This window comes from Euleptes europaea, chromosome 1 (genome assembly GCF_029931775.1).
Source record: "Euleptes europaea isolate rEulEur1 chromosome 1, rEulEur1.hap1, whole genome shotgun sequence".
Taxonomy (NCBI): Eukaryota; Metazoa; Chordata; class Lepidosauria; order Squamata; family Sphaerodactylidae; genus Euleptes; species Euleptes europaea.
The window spans coordinates 168,441,383-168,461,001 of NC_079312.1; the positions used below are offsets into that span (position 1 = coordinate 168,441,383).

At 46.3% G+C, this 19,619-nt stretch overlaps 1 protein-coding gene and 1 non-coding gene across 2 annotated transcripts in view; one reads left to right on the forward strand and one right to left on the reverse strand.

Moving 5' to 3' along the window:
• R3HDM2 (R3H domain containing 2) overlaps positions 1-19,619 on the forward strand; it is a 204,064-nt gene that overhangs the window by 63,648 nt on the left and 120,797 nt on the right. The gene's annotated exons all lie outside the window — the stretch shown is intronic.
• TRNAA-AGC (transfer RNA alanine (anticodon AGC)) lies at positions 10,722-10,793 on the reverse strand. The gene has a single exon. It is a non-coding gene; the product is annotated as a tRNA-Ala (tRNA).

A 19,619-nucleotide genomic window follows, 5' to 3' on the forward strand; every position in this document is an offset into this window, starting at 1 on the left:
ACCTGGTCCTCCATTTCCACATTCGTGCGCCACTATAAGTTAAACGTATACGCCTCTGCGGACGCCGCCTTCGGCAGGCGCATCTTACAAAGTATACTCCAGGACGTCTAAACCCTACCCGGGCCGGGACAGCTCTTGTATGTCCCATTCTACAGATGTCCTTCTCCCTCTGAGCGAGAACGAGCCTTGGCTACTTACCGTGAAGGCTTCTTCTGCTCAGAGGGACGAAGGACATCTGGCCCACCCAGACGTCCTATCAACTCGATTGGCAGTTAGCAGACAGTTCCTTAATGCTCTACACTACAGGGTCTCCTCCTAAACCCTGTGATAGTTGCACGTTCTTAGATAGTTGCACGTTCTTAGTTTCTGTCGTTATTCAGGTGGTTATCCTCCATCTTTAATATTTATGTTTACCTATCCAACTTGAAATGTATTTACTCGGAAAGTCTTTAAACTGAAAGGAGGGGCGTTTCCCTCAAGGGACAGGAAGTTGAGTTTTGAGTCCTGCCTCCCGGAGAACGAGGAACGGAAAACACCCATTCTACAGATGTCCTTCGTCCCTCTGAGCAGAAGAAGCCTTCACGGTAAGTAGCCAAGGCTCGTTTCCTGTATCTTCCTCCCCACACTATTTAGGGTTGCTAACTCTGGGTTGGGAAATTTTTGGAGATTTGGTGGTGGAGCCTGGGGAATGGAGGGATTTGAGAAAGAGAGGGACCTCAGCACCGTAGGATGCCTTCGTCCACCATGCAATGTAGCCATCATAATTCCAAGAGTTGTCATTCCAGATCTCCAGGCCCTACCTGGGGGTTGACAACACTAATACTATTTCACTTTCCCTCTTTCTGGAGGCCCCTATGTTCTCACTTTTGTTTGCTTCTTTCTCTCCTTCTCACCCACCAACCAACCTGCATATTACCATGCTCCATCTTCAGCTATGTTTATTATGATTTACTACATTTATACCCACCTTTCTCCAAAGCAGCGTATGTTATTCTCTTCCGTTTTATCTTCACAAAAACACTGTGAAGTAGGTTAGGCTTAGAGTGAATGGCCCAGTAAGATTCCATGGCAGAGTAAGGATTGGACATTGGGCCCCAGCTCCCCGTCTTGAACTCTACACTACACTGCTGTACACCGTGTTCACTGCTCTACTCTGCACTACACCGGCTTTCATGTGCTGGCTGCCATTGACCAGTAGCAAGTGGCTGGCCCTGGGTGAGTCATGCAAGTCACGTGGTAACAAGTTGCTCAGTGGTTGCTGCCAGGCCTGGCCCTGCTGAGTCTTCCCTCAGAGGACAAAAGAAAGGGCCCTCCCCTGCCTGTTATTGACAGAAACCAAGTCTCGAAGGCTGCCAGTACCGTAGTTGTTGCCTAGCAATGGCTACTGAGGGTGCTTGTTTCTTAAAGCTTCAGGCACTGTTTCTGTTATTGGGGCGGGGGGCAGGTTGATCCACAATGTATTATTTTTAGATTGCAGATTTTCCTGCAAACCTGGGCTTTTTTCTGGTTTGTGAAAAGATCTGTCTTTTCTTTTCATGGCTCCAGTATCTGAATTTATGAATCCCCAGATTTGGCCATGTTGAGATATTAGATATATTGATATTTGCTGGTACCAAGCAGAATTGTGGCTTACTTTCCTTGTGCATTCACTTTCTCCAGTGAAAACAAATCCTCTGATACATTTACTTTAGCACAGGAGCATCTTGCAGTCCCCTACTAGTATTCATAAATGCAGTAAGAAACAGTCTCTGGTCTACTTTTTTATGTCCCCTACTAGTATTCATAAATGCAGTAAGAAACAGTCTCTGGTCTACTTTTTTATGCATTTGTGGAGCCCAAGCGCAGGAAAAGTAGAGCTGCTTCCCGCAGTGGGGGTAATTTCCTCGGCCCAGTTGAGTTGGATTTGTGCTTATGTGCATCTGACCTCTTTGATCTGTGCACATGCTCCACATCTCTCAACCCAAAGACGTGCCTGCAGGACATAATCAGAGGAGTCACATTGGCTTGGTGTTTTCCTACGTTCCTTCATTCTTGCAACCTGGGGTCTGCAAGAACCAACAGAGTACCAACAGAGTAGGTATGGCCTTAGTCTGCTGAGTGACGGAGGTAGTGTGCGGCAAAGCAGGAATGTGAGCCAAAGTCCAAGGTTAGCATCATGCCCTCCGACTGTTCTCTGAGTCACCCAATTATCTTTTATTTAATTGAAGGTTGGTAGCCAGCTCTGTCTGAAGGACCAAGGATTACTTTAAGCAGTTCTACTTAAAAATTACAGGTGTGTTCCCATCCAAGGGGCTCAGGATATTAAAATGACAAGCGAAAGGTCTCCAAAAATACAAGGCTACATCAGGGTTGGAACAGTTCCAGCGGCGTGATTGCTATGTGCCTACACATTTGATGCTGCTGATGTCCACAGTTTTTTTTTTTATCCTGGCATATAACTTTTAAGATGATGAGGATTTTCCCTCCCTACAAGCCTGAGAATACGTATCACCACCCATAAATGGTTCTTGGAGGAGGGGAAGTTCAGAAAAAGCTGCTGCATGATTATTCAAAGTGCTGCAGAAGTAAGGGGAATCCACATGACAGATTGGTGGCTCGTTTCTTTGCATTCCTGCTCACTTCCATATTCATACTGCGTCGTACCGAGGGGTAACGGATGTCCCCACTTTGAAGTGTTTTGTTAGAGTAACATGTCGAGAGTCAACAAAAAACTATTTTCTCGGAGCATTGGGGGGGGGGAGGTAAAGCTGTGTGTGTGTGTGTGTGTGTGTGTGTTAAATGCTGTCAAGTCGCTTCCGACTCATGGCGCCCCTATGAATCAATGTCCTCCAAAGTGTCCTATCCTTAACAGCCTTGCACAGATCTTGCAAATTGAGGGCTGTGACTTCCTTTATAGAGTCAATCCATCTCTTGTTGATTCTTCCTCTTTTCCTGCTGCCTTCAACTTTTCCTAGCATGATTGTCTTTTCCGGTGATTCTTGTCTTCTCATAATGTGACCAAAGTATGATAGCCTCAGTTTAGTCATTTTAGTTTCTAGGGTCAGTCCAGACTTGATTTGATCTATAACCCACTGATTTGTTCTTTTGGCAGTCCATGGTATCCGTAACACTCTCCTCCACCACCACATTTCAAAGTAATCTACTTCCTTTCTGTCAGCTTTCTTCATTGTCCAGCTTTCACACCCGTACGTAGTAATAGGGAATACGATGGCATGAATTAACTTGATCTCGGTGGCCAGTGACACATCCTTACACTTAAGAGGTAAGGCTAGCATAACCCCCTCCCCTCCGAAGCTGTCCCCCTGGAACTTTTGACTTGCTCCCGAAGGATAGAAATTCATGTTGCTAGCAAAAGATCCTGTAGCATCAGTCTTTGCTTCCTTATTAGTTGCAGAGTTCCAGTTGTAATGGGGGTGGGGAAGCAGCTGGCATCTTAATTTTTTTTAAAAAAAATAAAGGACTGCGTGTTGGGCGACAACAGGATGTCACTATCACTGCTGTCTGGCAGGAGCCCGCTCTGTCATGATCACAGCATCTGGCGGTTTGTGATTTGTTGACACAGATCCCCATTCTTTACAGCTCTTGAGCTCTCTGTGTGTCTCCGCCTTTGACTTCACTGTGCGTTCTATTTTTAAACCCCGCTGTGTGTTCTGTATTGCGGCATTTCTCTTTTCCTGAATTATTTATCGTTGTTTGGAGCTGAATGGAGCGGTATGGTTCTCTTCTCCTCCCCCCCCCCGCCCCAGTCGCTCATTAGAGCCCACGTGTCTGTCTTGAGCTCTTGACAGATTTGGTTCATGTCAAATTCTGCCAGCTTGGGAAAGGATGAGAACGGGGATGGTCACCGCCAGCACGATAGTGCAAGATCATTTAAAAAAAGGGGTGGGAGGGAGGGGGCTAAATCTTTTTACTGCTTGAGCAGAGAGGCCGGATTGCTGCCACCATACTGAGTTGAGGACAGACCTAATTTTTCGAATGGTTGGACTGGACCACTTGCTCTTAGCTTTGGGAGGCAAGGAGAGGAGGAAAAGGGGAAGGGCATTATTGGATTGTGCGTGGAGCTTCCCAGTAGAGAGTGTATGTATGTGTGTGTACATATATATGGCTTTTGATTGTCTAGAAGAGAAGAAAGCAAGAGTTTCTCAAGCATGTGTACCTTAGTGCCATGGTTCTCAAACTGTCTAGAGGCAGTGAATGTGCACCACATGAAGCAACCCTGGTCGCCTGCCATGGGATTCCTGCACATGCAGGCAGCTGTGGGGCATCCCCTGTGGCTCGTGCTTAGTTCGTGGGGAGCCTCAGCATTACCCTGCATACACTGAGAAGGTACCCTGAAATCTTGAAGTCAGCTGCATGTGTTTTCCCCAGGGCAAGTTTAGTAGCCTGGGGCCAACCTTTTCTTTACGGGAAGCTTCCCTTCCATTTCTGGCCTCCTCATTGCAGAACCACTGATAAGTTTATGGGGACCCCCAGGTTTCCTTAGGATTCCCCAGAATGCAGCTTTTCCAGATAGCAGTTTTAACACCTCCTCTTTTACTTGTACTTAACCCTTGCTGCTTGGCCATTCATTATTTCTTTCCTCCAGTTCTATTTTGTTCCCTGCTCTGATGTCGGATGAGATTTAACTTTCTATCTTACTTCTGCTTTCAAGTCATGCATTTTTTTGCCAGGTTCTGATCTGCAGTGTGTGTCATTTCAGCACCTGACCGCAGTGGCCACCCAAGCTTGTTGCTTTTCCTGGTGGAGGAAAGGGCAAGAGAAGTCAGATGCCTTCTTGGCAAGGATAGCCAACAAATAAATCTATTTTTAATATATATTGTGTACAATTGTATTTAAAAAACACAGGGCCTAAAGTACAGGCTTCCTAAAAAGCACAAACATAGTTACAAATATTACTAACGTGTACACAGTTGATGCCAGTACATACAATGACCAAAAACTGACCAGACGCGTTTTGGCCTTATAGAGGCCTTCCTCGGTGGTCATACATACACAATTCTACAATACACATCCTGACATATACACAAATGTTGTACAAGGTTAAAAAAAGCCTATTGAAAAGAGAAAAGAGGGTAAAAAATCTGTTAATATTAATTAATACCATAATAAATAATATAACCATTTTTTTAAAAAAACATATTGATGGTTTAACTCAGTGTGAAGCAGCATCTTGTAACTGCAGACAAGTAGTAGAAGAAGAAGAGTTGGTTTTTATATGCTGACTTTCTCTACCACTTAAGGGAGACTCAAACAATCACCTTCCCTTCCCCTCCCCACAATAAGACACCCTGTGAGGTAGGTGGGGCTGAGAGAGCTATGACTAGCCCAAGGTCACCCAGCTGGCTTCATGTGGAGTCGGGAAACCAACCCAGTTCACTAGATTAGCCTCCGCCGCTCATGTGGAGGAGCAGGGAATCAAACCCGGTTCTCCAGGTCAGAGTCCACCGCTCCAAACAATCACTCTTAACCACTACACCATGCTGGCTGGTGTAGGGGCCTTCCTCAGTGGTCATACATACACAATTTTACAATACACATCCTGACATATACACAAACGTTGTACAAGGTTTTTTTTTTTAAAAGCCTGTTGAAAGGAGATTATCTGTCTGTCTGTCTATCTATCATCGTTTAACTCAGTGTGAAGCAGCATCTTGTAACTGCAGACAAGTAGCAAATTCCCTTTCTGCAGGTTACTTCTTCAGCCGGTAGATCCATTAAATGCTCTGTCCACATGCGGCATTTCAGTGTACCGCTGCGGTGGGTGATTCACCATTTAACCGAATGTAATTGGATTCAGCGGTGTTGGTAGGTGTTAAAGTATAACCTGACACATACCGCAAGTGTGTTGAAGCAGGGCCCCGTGCAAAAAGCAGAAATCTCAGCTTTGTAGGCTTGGGACAGATTTGTGTTGAACACCATTAAGATGGTGTGAGATCTCTTGGGTTGATCTGATATTTTAGGCATAGACCCTTAGTATGCAATCCTAGATACCTATGTCCAGAGAAGCACCTTTATCTGTTTTGGCTGCAGTTGTCCTTTAATTAACAGGTCTTGGTTTGCCTTCTAGTGTCCAGTACATCTTAAGTTTTCTTTCAGATTGTTTGTGTTTTTCCCCTCTCTATTCATTCATTCATTCATTTGTCTTTTGTTTAAAGGAAAGCTTTCTAGACCTCACATTTGCAAGGAGAGTAGCCTTAAACGTGGAAGACCATTGTCTGAGTATATGAGCTTCATCTCAGCTTCACAACCTAGTTTTGGTGCCAAGGGCCAATCCTAAAACTTAAGAAACACTAGCAAAGGGAATGCATTTGCCCTTGTCTAAAGTATGTTTCCACCTACATTGATCCACACCTGAAGCTAAGAAGAAGGTTTTTAGGTAACCATGAGCTCTGGCCCTTTGTTTTCACAGTGAGCATTTTTGGGCTGAGATGAGAAGCTTGTAGGATGGAAAAGCTATTTGACTCTTTGCAGTTCCTTGTCTCTCCCTGTAGTGTGCAGTCCTAGATATTTGTGTCCAGAGAAGTGGAGGGGTCGTGACTCAGTGGTAGAGCATCTGCTTGGCATGCAAAAGGCCCCAGGTTCAATCCCCGGCATCTCCAGTTAAAGGGACTGGCATCTCCAGTTAAAGGGACTAGGCAAGTAGGTGATGTGAAAGACCTCTGCCTGAGACCCTGGAGAGCCTCTGCCGGTCTGAGCAGACAGTACTGACTTTGATGGACCAAGGGTCTGATTCGGTATAAGGCAGCTTCATGTGTTCTGTAGACTCGGTTACCAGTTCTCTAACAATTTTGCTTTGGGAGTTGTTCAACATTTGAGGTTTTACTTGGCAGCACTGTGCCCCCCATCGTTTCAGGGAGCTGGTATCGTGTAATGGCAGAGGCCGTACTTTCCTGAATAGTTATGAATGGAAGGTTAGGCTGTATACCCTTTTCTAGCCCTCCGGAGTGTTCCAGGAGCAGTGCCAGCCTGAGAATTGCCAAAAGCGGGCCGTCCCCTCCTGTGGCTGGAACAGTATCTTATTGGCAAAGAGCAGGTACATGACTTCAACCCTCCGGATTGCTCATTGTTACTGTTCTGTATTGAAAGGAGAAAAAACTTAGTAGGCACAGCGGAGGCGGAATGGGAGAAGGTGCGAAGGTGCGGTGGGGGGGAGGGGACCAAGGAACGGGCATGCCTCTTGGTTCAGTTAAAGAACACGATTGGCAGCATGCAACTTTGAATGCCCCAAATGTTACCAGCCTCTGCCATTGATGCTTAGGCTCTGAGCAGCAGGCTGGTGTGATTTATTTAATAGTTCTATGAAGTTCGACCTCACTTTTTCCAAAGTGGCTTACAAAATAATGTCAATAAATAAATAAATCAGAAAAACAAACCCAGCCCACAGGCTGCCAGCTTGGAGGGCTTTAAGAGGGGAGTGGACATATTCATGGAGGAGAGGGGTATTCATGGCTATTAGTTAGAATGGATACTGGTCATACTGCATACCTATTCTCTCTAGTATCAGAGGAGCATGCCTATTATTTTGGGTGCGGTGGAACACAGGCAGGATGGTGCTGCTGCAGTCGTCTTGTTTGTGGGCTTCCTAAAGGCACCTGGTTGGCCACTGTGTGAACAGACTGCTGGACTTGATGGGCCTTGGTCTGATCCAGCAGGGTCTTTCTTATGTTCTTATGTTTCCATCAGGAACAATTGAGAGGATAGATCACCTTCTGTTGTTTTGTGATCTATGGGCTACACCCAGGGCCACCTGGATTGCTCCCATTTTATCAAGATATCATCTTCCTGTTGACTCTTGGGTGGTCCCATTTCTGTTGGGTGATGCTGACCCAGAAATAACCAAACATGTCGCGAAATATCTGGTAATAAAAGTTTCCTTAAAGGCACGACAAAGCTAAACTATTGTGAACTAGTGATATTATTATTGTAGTTATTGTTATGCCTGTAAAGTAACTCATTTATTGTTAATTGCTTTTAATTCTAAAGTGTTTTAAGTATTTAAAGAACTTAAAGTTATTGCTCTTGAACTTTTTAATAATCTATAATGTTAAAATTATTTTATCTTATGCATGTTGTGCTCAAGACCTTTGGCCAGATGAGCTTGAAATAAAAGGAAAGGCAATTCATGAATTCCTGGCCTTGGCTTGCACAGCTGTGTTCTTTTGCTATAATGTTTCAAAGATTTTCAAATATGAATATTTCAGATTACGAAAATACCAGACAGCCCATCAGCCACTCAGCAGTTATCCCCCCGTGGAGCAGTGCATACCTCAGAGAATAAGATAATGCGAAAAATAAGTGAGCAGAGGGGTGGTGGGCTCAGAACATTGCTCAGAGAACAGCTGAGTGTTGGGATTCTGGCTCCCCTCCTCCTGGGGTGAGAAGCCTCACAGCATCAATTTCAGACGGCTCTCCCAGGCTGATGTAGGCAGGGTCCTGTCTGCTGTGAAGCCAACTACTTGCCTCCTTGAGCCATGCCAGTCCTCACTGGTTAAAACCAGCACAGGGAAGGAGTACAAGTTTCCTTGGAAGACATTATTAATCTATCCCTGGTTTCAGAGGTCTTTCCAGGAACATTGAAGAAAGTGGTGGTGAAGCCGCTCTTAAAGAAACCATCTTTGGCTCCTTGGGATCCTGCCAACTGCTGCCGACTGTCGAATTTATCATTCCTGGGCAAGGTAGTTGAGACAGCGGTGACATTACAGCTACAGCATTTCCTGGAGGACACATCAGTCCTGGACCCATCTCAACCTGGCTTCTGGCCTGGCCATGGGATGGAGACCATGCTGGTCAACCTCATGGACAACCTTACGGATTGGGGTGGGTCGGTGCTGTTGTTCAATCTCTCAACAGCTGCAGGTGATATCAATGCTGGCCTTCCTACTCCTTTCCCCCCCTTCCTGACAACTGTATTGACGACTGATACTACCGGGGTGGGGGAGGTCTGCCCATTCGGCTTGAAGAACTTTGCCTTGGTGTCGGCACTCTTGCTATAGTGGGCACCATATTATACTATGCTTTTTGTTAATTAATTTTAGGAATTATTTTTATTGTTTTAATTGTATTTTATTGCCAGCGTGGTGTAATGGTTAAGAGCGGTGGTTTGGAGCAGTAGACTCTGATCTGAAGAACCTGGTTTGATTCCCCACTCCACATGAGTGGCGGAAACTAATCTGGTGAACTGGATTTGTTTCCCCACTCCTACACATGAAGCCAGCTGGGTGACCTTGGGACGTCACTCTCAGCCCCACCTCCCTCACAGGGTGTCTGTTGTGGGGAGGGGAAGGGAAGGTGATTGTAAGCCGGTTTGATTCTTCCTTAAGTGGTAGAGAAAGTCAGCATATAAAAACCAATTCTTCATCTTCATCTTCTTATATTGTGGTTTTGATATTGTTACCTGCCCTGAGCCTGCCCTCGGCCGGGGAGGGCGGGTTATAAATTCAATAAATAAATAAATATCATTATTCTTATTTTCCCAGGGGTTTGCGATTGAACCTCCAATCCCTGAGCTGCAGATGGAGTTTCCTCTCTCTGTGTATGTGTGTCTGTGGGTCAAAGCATAATGCCCTTCAGCCCAGAGGATACTGAGAATCACCATTAACACCCCCCCCCCCCGTTCTTCACTGACTCTTCTCTGGGATGCAGCAAGACGTTTCCTGGGGGAGGGTTGCTGGAGTGCCACTGTGTCTGTGGTCCCCCCCCCCAATGAGTCTCATATTGTACCCCAATGATCTGTCCCTTAGATGGTAAATTGGTGGTTATCACCCAGGTAGTGCCAGAGCATTACCTGGAGATCTGTCCCGTCCTCATCTTTAGCGTCGGCTCCAAGGGGGGCACAGGGCTTTGTAGCCTGCCAGGAAGGAAAGCGTCTCAAGAGCTCCTGCAGTGCTCGCTGCCAGACTTAGATAACCACCCACAAGCCACTGCCAGGTCCCAGCCATCCCTAGCGGCTGTACCGCTCTCCCTTACAAGAAGGGAACGAAAGATGATGCCTTGCAGTTCTCTCCCCCCCCCCCCCCCGGTATGATTCCTCTGTGATTCATCCTCTGCTAGATATCTCAAATCTAGGGCAGAAGCAGTTCCTTGTCAGCTCCTAACTAGCAAAATGCTAATTTTTGCTCGTGACCTAATTTCTGAATTTTCATTTCAGACATTTGCTGAGGCCAGCGGTACCTTTCTCTGAGCTGACTCCAAATTTTATTCCCAACCTGCTTTGTGCGCTGCCCTCCGGTTTCCAGAGGTAGTGGGTGACTGTGGGCCCCATCTCTGCTGGGTAACGTTCCCCAAGGCTGCCTCCGTGAATGTGGAGAGGGGCTGTTTAGGCATCTAGGCAGTCTGAATTGTCATCCTTCTTATATCATTCCGGTAATTTCCACTGGGGCTTTATTCCATCTCTTTCCCAGGTGGTTATACTTTTACAGGTTCCCATGTAAGAGCCATTCCTAAAGGGAGTTTGTGGTGAAGGCTTTTAGAATCATATTTAGCCTTTACAAGTTTGAACAGGGATGCAATGAAGGTTTTTAGGGCCGTCACCTACTCCTTTTTTTGCTTTCAAGTCACAGCTGACTTACGGCGACCCTGTAGGGTTTTCAAGGCAAGAGATGTTCAGAGGTGAACACATGAAGCTGCCATGAAAGTCAGAATTGTCTGCTCAGGCTGGCAGCAGCTCTCCAGGGTCTCAGGCTGAGGTCTTCCACATCACCTACTTGCCTAGTCCCATGAACTGGAGATGCCAGGGATTGAACCTGGGACCTTCTGCATGCTGAGCAGATGCTCTACCACTGAGCCACAGCCCCTCCCCAGGTGGTTTCCCATTACCTGCCTCTGTGTCACTGCCCTGGTGTTTCTGGGAGGTCTCCCATCCAAATGCTAGCCAGGGTTGAGGCTGAGAGTGTGCGACTGGTCCAAGGTCATCCAGCAAGTTTCCTGGGCAGAGTGGGGATTCGAACCTGGGTTTCCCAGATCCTAGTCCTACACCTTAACCACTACATGACACTGGCTCTCACCTGATAAATGACCTCACATTAATAATGAAGTTGCCATCAAATCACAAGCGGGAATTTGAACCTGGGTGTCCCAGATCCTAGTCCGACTCCTTAACCACTACACCCCGCTGGCTCTCCATCACCTACTTAAAGAAATCTTAATTAATTGCATGAGGTTTAGACAATTAAATGCTCATTTATTCAGAGCTATTGTTTTATCTACTTGCAAATGTATGCAAAATAATAGCTCTGAATAAATGAGCATTCATTTCTTGGTTTTTAGGCAACGCGTGTACCATCTTAGAAAGAGGCAGTTACATCTTGTATAGGTGAAGAGGAGGAATGTTTCTTCTAATGGCACTGTGGTTATTCTAAGTAATTATAATTAACAAAACAAAGCATTTGCTGGGCCCATCCATACCTTCTCAACAGAAGTATCAACAGACGTATAATGATGGTATCACTTTACTTTGCTCTGGTTAGACCTCACCTAGAGTATTATGTTCAGTTCTGGGCACTGCAGTTTAAGAAAGATATAGACCAGCTGGAACGTGTCCAGAGGAGGGCAACAAAGATGGTGAGGGGTCTGGAAACCAAGCCCTATGAGGAAGGGTTGAAGGAGCTGGGTATGTTTAGCCTGAAGAGGAGAAGACTAAGAGGGGATATGATAACCATCTTGAAGGGCTGTCATATAGAGGATGCAGCTGAGTTGTTTTCTGTTGCCCCAGGAGGTCGGACCAGAACCAACGGGTTGAAATTAAATTTCCATCTAGACATTAGGAAGAATTTTCTAACAGTTAAAGTGGTTCCTCAGTGGAACAGGCTTCCTTGGGAGGTGGTATTAAACCAATGGTGGTTTACCATTGCCTGCCTCTGCCTAGCAACCCTGGGCTTCTTTGGTGGTCTCCCATCCAAGGACTAAGCACAGCCAACCCTGCTTAGCTTCTGAGATCTGATGAGATCGGTATAGCCTAGACCAGTGGTTCTCAACCTTTTTCCAACTGTGGCCCCTTTCCAACCTTGTTTCCTTCCTGTGCCCCCGTCCTAGCGGTAGGAAGATAGCTATTTAAATGTTTTGTTTGTAAATAGCCAAGAAACAAAGAAGCATAAACAGCCACACAAAATGCACACATGCAATTCTTATTGGGAAACTGAAATTTACAAAAAATACCCCACAAAAAGGAATACAACATGCTAATAAACAACAGTGTTCACATACATGGGAGAACAAAGCCTCTACCACCATTGCACAAGATTACAGCGATACAAAACCCCCCAGTTGCAAACGATGCATAGAAGTGCAATGAAGAAAGTCATGTGCTTCCATTTTTTTCACTTCTCACTTCCCTTTGTGGCCCCCTAGTCTCATGCCGTGGCCCCCCATTTACGCAATTTTCACCTGTGGCCCCCTTGGAATATCCTGCCCCCACCCAGGGGGCCATATGGCCCCAGGTTGAGAACCACTGGCCTAGACCATCCAGATCAGGTCAGAGATGAGCAGAGGTGGTTTACCATTGCCTGCCTCTGCAGAGCAACACTTGACTTCCTTGGAGGTCTCCCATCCAAGGACTAACCACGGGGGGCGGGGAATTTAGGAGTTTGAGGTTGTTGGGAGAGATGCAGTTAGGCCTGCATATTCTTCTTCGGCTTTGTTTATAGTCATCTTTATTTATATAAACCTCATGTGTTTTGTTCACAGTCTTAAGGATAGTTGGCTTTTTTGTTTTGTTTTGCCTTTTTTGCCATATGCACACTTTTGTATCTACTACAAATCCCACTGAAGCTTTCATCCCCTCCCCCCTTGTTCCTTCAAAACTTTACTGGGTCTCATGATTGTGGGGGCTGATTAAGCCCTTGAGACTTTTTCTGCTTTTGTGCCCCATGTCTGAGTAGATGCCATTTCTAGTCACTCCCCCCGATCATACCACCCCTACTGTCTATTAATCACCCTTTTATGACCATTGGCCATCACAATCCTAAAATCCCTTCCCAAAACTCAAATACTGAGTTGCAGTCTGCAACTTTTATGCTAAATTACAGACGTTAGATATATTATGAGGTCTGGTAACTGGCTGCAGGCTTACCCAGACCCTTTCATAGTTTTCATCTCTCTGCCCCCAGTCTCCCCTTATCATCCCTACATATTAGGTCTTGCAAAGAATAATGGGGAAAGCATAGCAGAATACCTCTGATACCTGCTGTACATGATTTTTACTGGTTTTGATTTTGTGAAGGGGAGGCACTGTACTTTGTAAAATATGAACATGAAAATCTGAACATGAAAATCTGACCTATCTAGTCTGACTGTTGTTTTATCTAACCTGGGGGTGTCTAACTAATTTGGGCCAGATATGACATAAATGTCATTTGGTCGGGCTGGGCCACATGCCTCACATGAAGCTGCCTTATACTGAATCAGACCCTTGGTCCATCAAAGTCAGTAATGTCTACTCAGACCGGCAGCGGCTCCCCGGGGTCTCAGGCAGGGGTCTTTCACATCACCTACCTACCTAGTCCCTTTAACTGGAGATGCTGGAAATTGAACCTAGGACCATCTGCATGCCAAGCAGATGCTCTGCCACTGAGCCACAGCCCCTCACCAGTCCATACTGGGAGTGGGGGAGGTGGCTGCCTCAGCTGGTGAGCCCACAGCGTGCTCACCAGCCCAGATCAGGAATGGGGTGTGTGACTGCCCCGGCTGGCTTGTGGGCCAGATAAGAGCTCTCAAGGGGCTAGATCCGGCCCCTGGGCCATATGTTTGACACCCCTGATCTAACCCATTAGCAGTTTTTGAGGTAGAGGTAAAGGTTCCCTGTGCAAGCACCGGGTCATTCCTGACCCATGGGGTGACATCACATCCCAATGTTTTCTAGGCAGACTTTGTTTACGGGGTGGTTTGCCAGTGCCTTCCCCAGTCATCTTCCCCTTACCCCCAGCAAGCCGGGTACTCATTTCACCGACCTGGGAAGGATGGCAGGCTGAGTCAACCTTGAGCTGGCTACCTGAAACCGACTTCCGTCGGGATCGAACTCAGGTCGTGAGCCGAGCTTGGACTGCAGTACTTCAGCTTACCACTCTGCGCCACAGGGCTCCTCAACTTTTTGAGGAGTGGTTTGGAAAAGACCTGAGCAGCTCCTTCTCATAAGGAAGAGAATAAGTGGGGTGGGGTGGGGAGGCGGCATTCAAAGCAGGCTGTGCCTTAGACCGGCTTGTTTGCACCAGCCCTGCCAGAGGACTTAGCCAGGCCTCCCAACTGCACAAATGCTTCAGCATGTTTCCTGTGGCCTAGTTTCCGTTGCATGCACCTGCTGTCCCTAAATAAGTGACACCCTAAATAAGTGACACTGTCCCTAAATAAGTGAAAGGCAAATAGCAGGCAGGTGGGATGTGATGTGTGCTCCGGTCCCTCGTTGCCGCTCGGGTTTTGTCAGAAGAGCTGAGTTGCATTCCTTCAACCCCAGAGTCACTGTCTCGCAGGGAAAAAAAGTTCCTCTGCTAAAGAAATCCTCAGTTGCACAATGTTTTCAAATTGTCTGATGTTTCAGTTTGGAAATGCAACTTGTCTTCTGACCTATGTAGAACTGTTTGGGGGGGGGCATTTTAGAGAGAGTGGTTCTGAAAATGTTGGGGGGAAGATGACATAGGAAAGGAAGAATATGGAGTATTGAAAGCTAGAAGTCCAAGAATGCTATTGGTTGAGGTTAGGGCCTGAAGTTTTTCCTGAGTTAGGAAAACTGAATTGGAAAAGAAGAATTCTTGAGGGTTGCTTGCAAGCAAAACACCCCGGGGTTGCCCTTGTGTTTCAACCAGTTGGCACGAGCTTGTGGCATTACGGTTTAATGTTTAGAAGCAGACTTGGAAACAGCCTGGCCACCTGTGGTAAATAAAGATTACCTCCAGGTGACCAGAAAGGGAAACTTCAACAATGTTTTGTTCTGTTCTTAGGTCCTGCAGGTGTGATCACCACGAAGAATTTTCATGGGAGAATAACTTTTGTGGACTTATGTGCAAAGCTGGTTTAGTGTTCTAGGATAGGGATCCCCAAATGCCCCATTTCAGTATTGTTATTGTTGATAGAATCATAGAGTTGGAAGGGGTCACCAGGGTCATCTAGTCCAACCCCCTGCACAATGCAGGAAATTCCAAACTACCCCACACACACTCCCAGTGACCCCCTACTCCATGCCCAGAAGATGGCCAAGATGCCCTCCCTCTCATGATCTGCCTAAGGTCATAGAATCAGCATTGTTGACAGATGGCCATCTAGCCTTAAAAACCTCCAGGGAAGGAGAGCCCACCGCCTCCTGAGGAAGCCTGTTCCACTGAGGAACTGTTCCAGCATCCTGTCTCGTACAGTGGCCAACCCGTTCCTCTGGAGGTCCAACAACAGGTATAGAAGCCAAGGCATTCCCCTGGTGTTGCCTCCTGGCACTTGTATTCAAAGGTTTATTGCCTCTGAATGTGGCGGTTCCCTTTAGTCACTATGGCTAGTAGCCACTAATATATCTGTCCTCCATGAATCTGTTTAGTCCCCTTTTAAAGCTGTCTGTTGCCTGTGTTGCAGAGTGGTAAGCCCTGCTCATGACCTAAGTTCGATCCCGATGGAAGTCTCTTTCAGGTAGCCGGATCAAGGTTGATTCAGCCTTCCATCCTTCCGAGTTTGATAAAATGAGTACCCAGCTTGCTGGGGATAAAGTGTAGATGACTGGGAAAGGCAATGGCAAACCACCCCATAAACATAGACTGCTTGGTAAAGGTCAGGATGTGATGTCACCCCATGGGGACTGCCTTTACCTTTATGCCTGTGGCTATCACTACACCCTCAGGCCATGAATTCTACATTTTAATCACTTGATGTGTAAAAAAATATTTGTTTTTCCCATCCTGAATATACTGCCCATCAGCTTCATTGGATGTCCTCGAGTTCTAGTGTTTTGGGAGAGAAAGAAAAAGTTCTTTGTCAACTCTTTCCAGCTTGTGCATAATTTTATAAACCTCTCCCATGTCACCTATTAGTCGTTTCCTTTCTAAACTGAAAAGTCCCAGATTCTTCAGCTTTTCCTCATAGGGAAGGTGCTCCAACCCTCTAATCATGTTGATTGTCCTCTTCTGTACTTTTTCCAGCTCTGTGATGTCCTTTCTGAGATACGGCGATGAGAATTGCACAAAGTATTCCGAATGAGTCTACACCACAGATCTATACAGGGGCATTATAATATCGGCTGTCTTATTTTCAGTCCCTTGCCTTTTTCACTGCTGCAGCACATTGGGTTGATATTTTCATTGGACTATCCACTGTGACCCCAAGGTCTCTTTCCCTCTCACTCTCAGCAAGTTCAGACCCCATGAGCATATACTCGGAAACTGTGCATCACCTTACACTTACCTACACTGACCTTCGTTCACCACATTGTTGCCCTACTCACCCAATCTGGTGAGACCCTCTTGGAGCTCTTCACAGTCAGCCTTGACTTTCACTGTCCTGAATAATTTTGTAGCAACAAAACAACAACATAGATGGCCCCAAGTAACTTCAAAAATCAAGACCCGAACAAGGCTACTATTGCTAAAGCATGTGCCCATGATATATGATAATAGCCAATCACCTCCCTTATTCTCTATCTCAAGATCAGCTTCAAGGGTTTGATCAGCTGGTCACCCCCACTTTTAAGTAACCCTTAGGTTACTGGGCGGGCAAGCAGGTAGGCAAGAACAAGAAGGGCAGGCTCCAGTAGTCAAGGGCAGGAGCTGCAGACCTTCCCAAGAGGCAGGAGGGGCCCAGAGGGTTGGAGCTTGGCTGATTGACAGGAGATGTTGAACCAGCAAAGGGTTGAGACTCAACTGCAGGCTGGAGAGCGGGAGGCCCCAAGCTGCCAAGCGTGCCCTCCTGTGCCTGGTCCAGGCTTCAGCTCTGGCCCTCTGCCTTGTCTGCTTCTTGGGGAGACTCAGGAAGTTTATGAGGTAGACAAATCCATTGGGTTTTTTTCCTGGTCTGTTGGTCCCAAAGGAACTTGACCAGCTTTTGGAGAAGAGGAAGGAGCCAGCATGGTTTAGTGGTTAAGAGCAGTGGACTCTTAATCTGGAGAACTGGGTTTGTTTCCCTGCTCCTCCTTCACCTCTGGGTGACCTTGGGCTAGTCACAGTTCTCTCTGAACTCTCTCAGCCCCACCTACCTCACAAGTGGATTCACATTCTAGCTGTATCTGAAGAAGTGAGCTGTGGCTCACGAAAGCTCATACCCTACCAGAAAATATTTTTGTTAGTCTTTAAGGTGCTACTGGACTCTTGCCCTTTTTGACTACCTCACAAGGTTACTGTTGTGGGGAGGGGAAGGGAAGGCGATTGTAAGCCGCTTTGAGACTCCTTAAAAGGTAGAGAAAAGCGGAGTATAAAAACCAACTCTTCTTCTTCTTTCCTTTGAGCTTCTGGCATATACAAGGCCTTGGGCATAGTAGGAACCGTGGGGAACCGTTCTTCTTCGGAGGACTCATCTTCTCACGTGTAGGCTGGGCTAGGACAGGCCTTGAGAGGTCCAGTTCATGCAGGTGTTACATATCAGTATGCCTCACAATAGGGGTTTTATGAGAATCGGGGTCTTCATAGGAGTCTAGACTGTTTGTTGCTTCCACTGTGATTTTCGGAAGTGCTGAGCTTTTGATTGAAACCAGCGGGTGATGGTAGGAAGGATGCAAACACTATATTTTTCAAAACTCATGAGTCAGTCTCACAGATTGAAGTAGCCCTTAAAAATTGCTCTACCTTCATCTAAAAAATGGCAAGATTTTTTAAAAACGATGTATATGCTTGGGGTTCTCTTCGTTCTTCCAGGGTTTGATTTTGGTTTTGTGTACTTCTGTGCACTCAGTTTTGTGTATTTTGTTTATACCGTAAATTGTCTTGAGCTCCGTAAGGAAGAAAAGTGGCTAATCCTTGCATCGAGCCAAGAGGAACGGTGGGATGTAAACGTTTTAATAAATAAATGCTTCAAATCAAATAAATATATTTGATTCCTTCAGGTCAACTCTCAGCAGAACCACAGGCATCTGTTCTCAGTGCAGAACCACTTTTTTTCATGCTCTAGATCTGATGGTTCTCCCTTTTCTGAACTCAGACATTGCTTGTAACTGTGGTTTAGGAAAAAAATGTGCATGGATCCAGTTTGTTGCTGGGATCATGATGGGTGTCTGTTGTGGGGAAGGGAAGGGGCTTATAAGCTGGTTTGATTCTTAAGTGGTAGAGAAAGTTGGCATATAAAAGCCAACTCTTCTCCTCCTCCTCCCCCCTCCTCCTTCTTCCTTCCTCCTCCTCCTCGGGAAAACCAGCAGTGGCAGGTAAGCTGCGTTTCAAGGAAGCTTCTCTGCTATTTTGAACCTTCTTGGGTTCCAAGGGACTCCAGGGCTCCCTGGAACCCTTTTTGAAAGTCTTTCCTGTAATGGGGGAAAAAGGTATTTCCTGTTAACCTTTCTCACTATACTTAACTGCTGTTTGCCGTAATCCGTGTCAAAAACAGTCCACAGGAAAATTTCTCTGAGCCGCAGTTGTGTTTCAATTTGCAGCTGAGTTCAGGCTAATTTCCTTTTAATAAAACATCAAGGGCTTTCAGCAGAGTTCCTGTGAAATGCTGGATGAATTGCTGGGCTGAATGTACAAATGAGTCTGTATATATGGGGAAGAGGTGAAGGGAGGAGAAAACATTTTTCAAGGCGGTGTGTTGGTCAGGTTCCTGTTAAGAGAGGGATGGGCAGGTGAATGCTGTGGGTACTTCACACTCGGCCCATGATTCATACTCTGCCTATCTTGTGAAATTAAAAAAAAAGTTGTGAGCCAGAATTCTTTACCAAGAAAACACCCTCCCCCCCCCAAAAAAAATTTTGTGCTTAAAAATGGAGTCTGAAAAATCAGTAAAATGTCTGCGAATCTGCGTGGTGTAGTGGTTAAGAATCTGCATGTAGAGTAGTGGTTAAGAGTGGTGGTTTGGAGCGATGGACTCTGATCTGGAGAACCGGGTTGGTTTCCCCACTCCTACACACGAAGCCAGCTGGGTGACCTTGGGCTAGTCACAGCTCTCTCAGAACTCTCTCAGCCCCATCTACCCCACAGGGTGTCTGTTGTGGTGAGGGGAAGGGAAGGTGATTGTAAGCCGGTGTGATTCTTCCTTAAGTGGTAGAGGAAGTTGGCATATAAAAACCAATTCTTCTTCTTAGTTAAGTGGGCCAATTTGCCACTCTGAACGATTTCAGATTTATTTATTGTATTTAGCAGTGTTTTTATTTTCACCTGGGCACTGTGAGAGCAACCGGGTAAAGTTCTTGTTAAGTAAGGAGCCGTTTGCAGGTGAATGCGAGGAAGAATGTCAGGACGAGGCGATTGTGATGGGGGAAACCTTCTGTCTCCCCATCACTGGGGCCTGTGTGGTTTCAAATAGGGGTTTTAAATGAGAGCAGAGCATTCTCAAGAATCCAAACTATGGTCAGGCTTTGGAGCAAAACTTTGCGCGCACAAATAGCAGAAAGAGCTGCGATCCTGCAGGTCCTGTAAGTAATCAAAGCTTTGCCGCATGCCTGCCCGGCTGCCTTAGGAAGGTAGCTGTCACCTCCAGACAAACTGAGAGGCAGGGTCACTTGCTGCCTCCTGCAG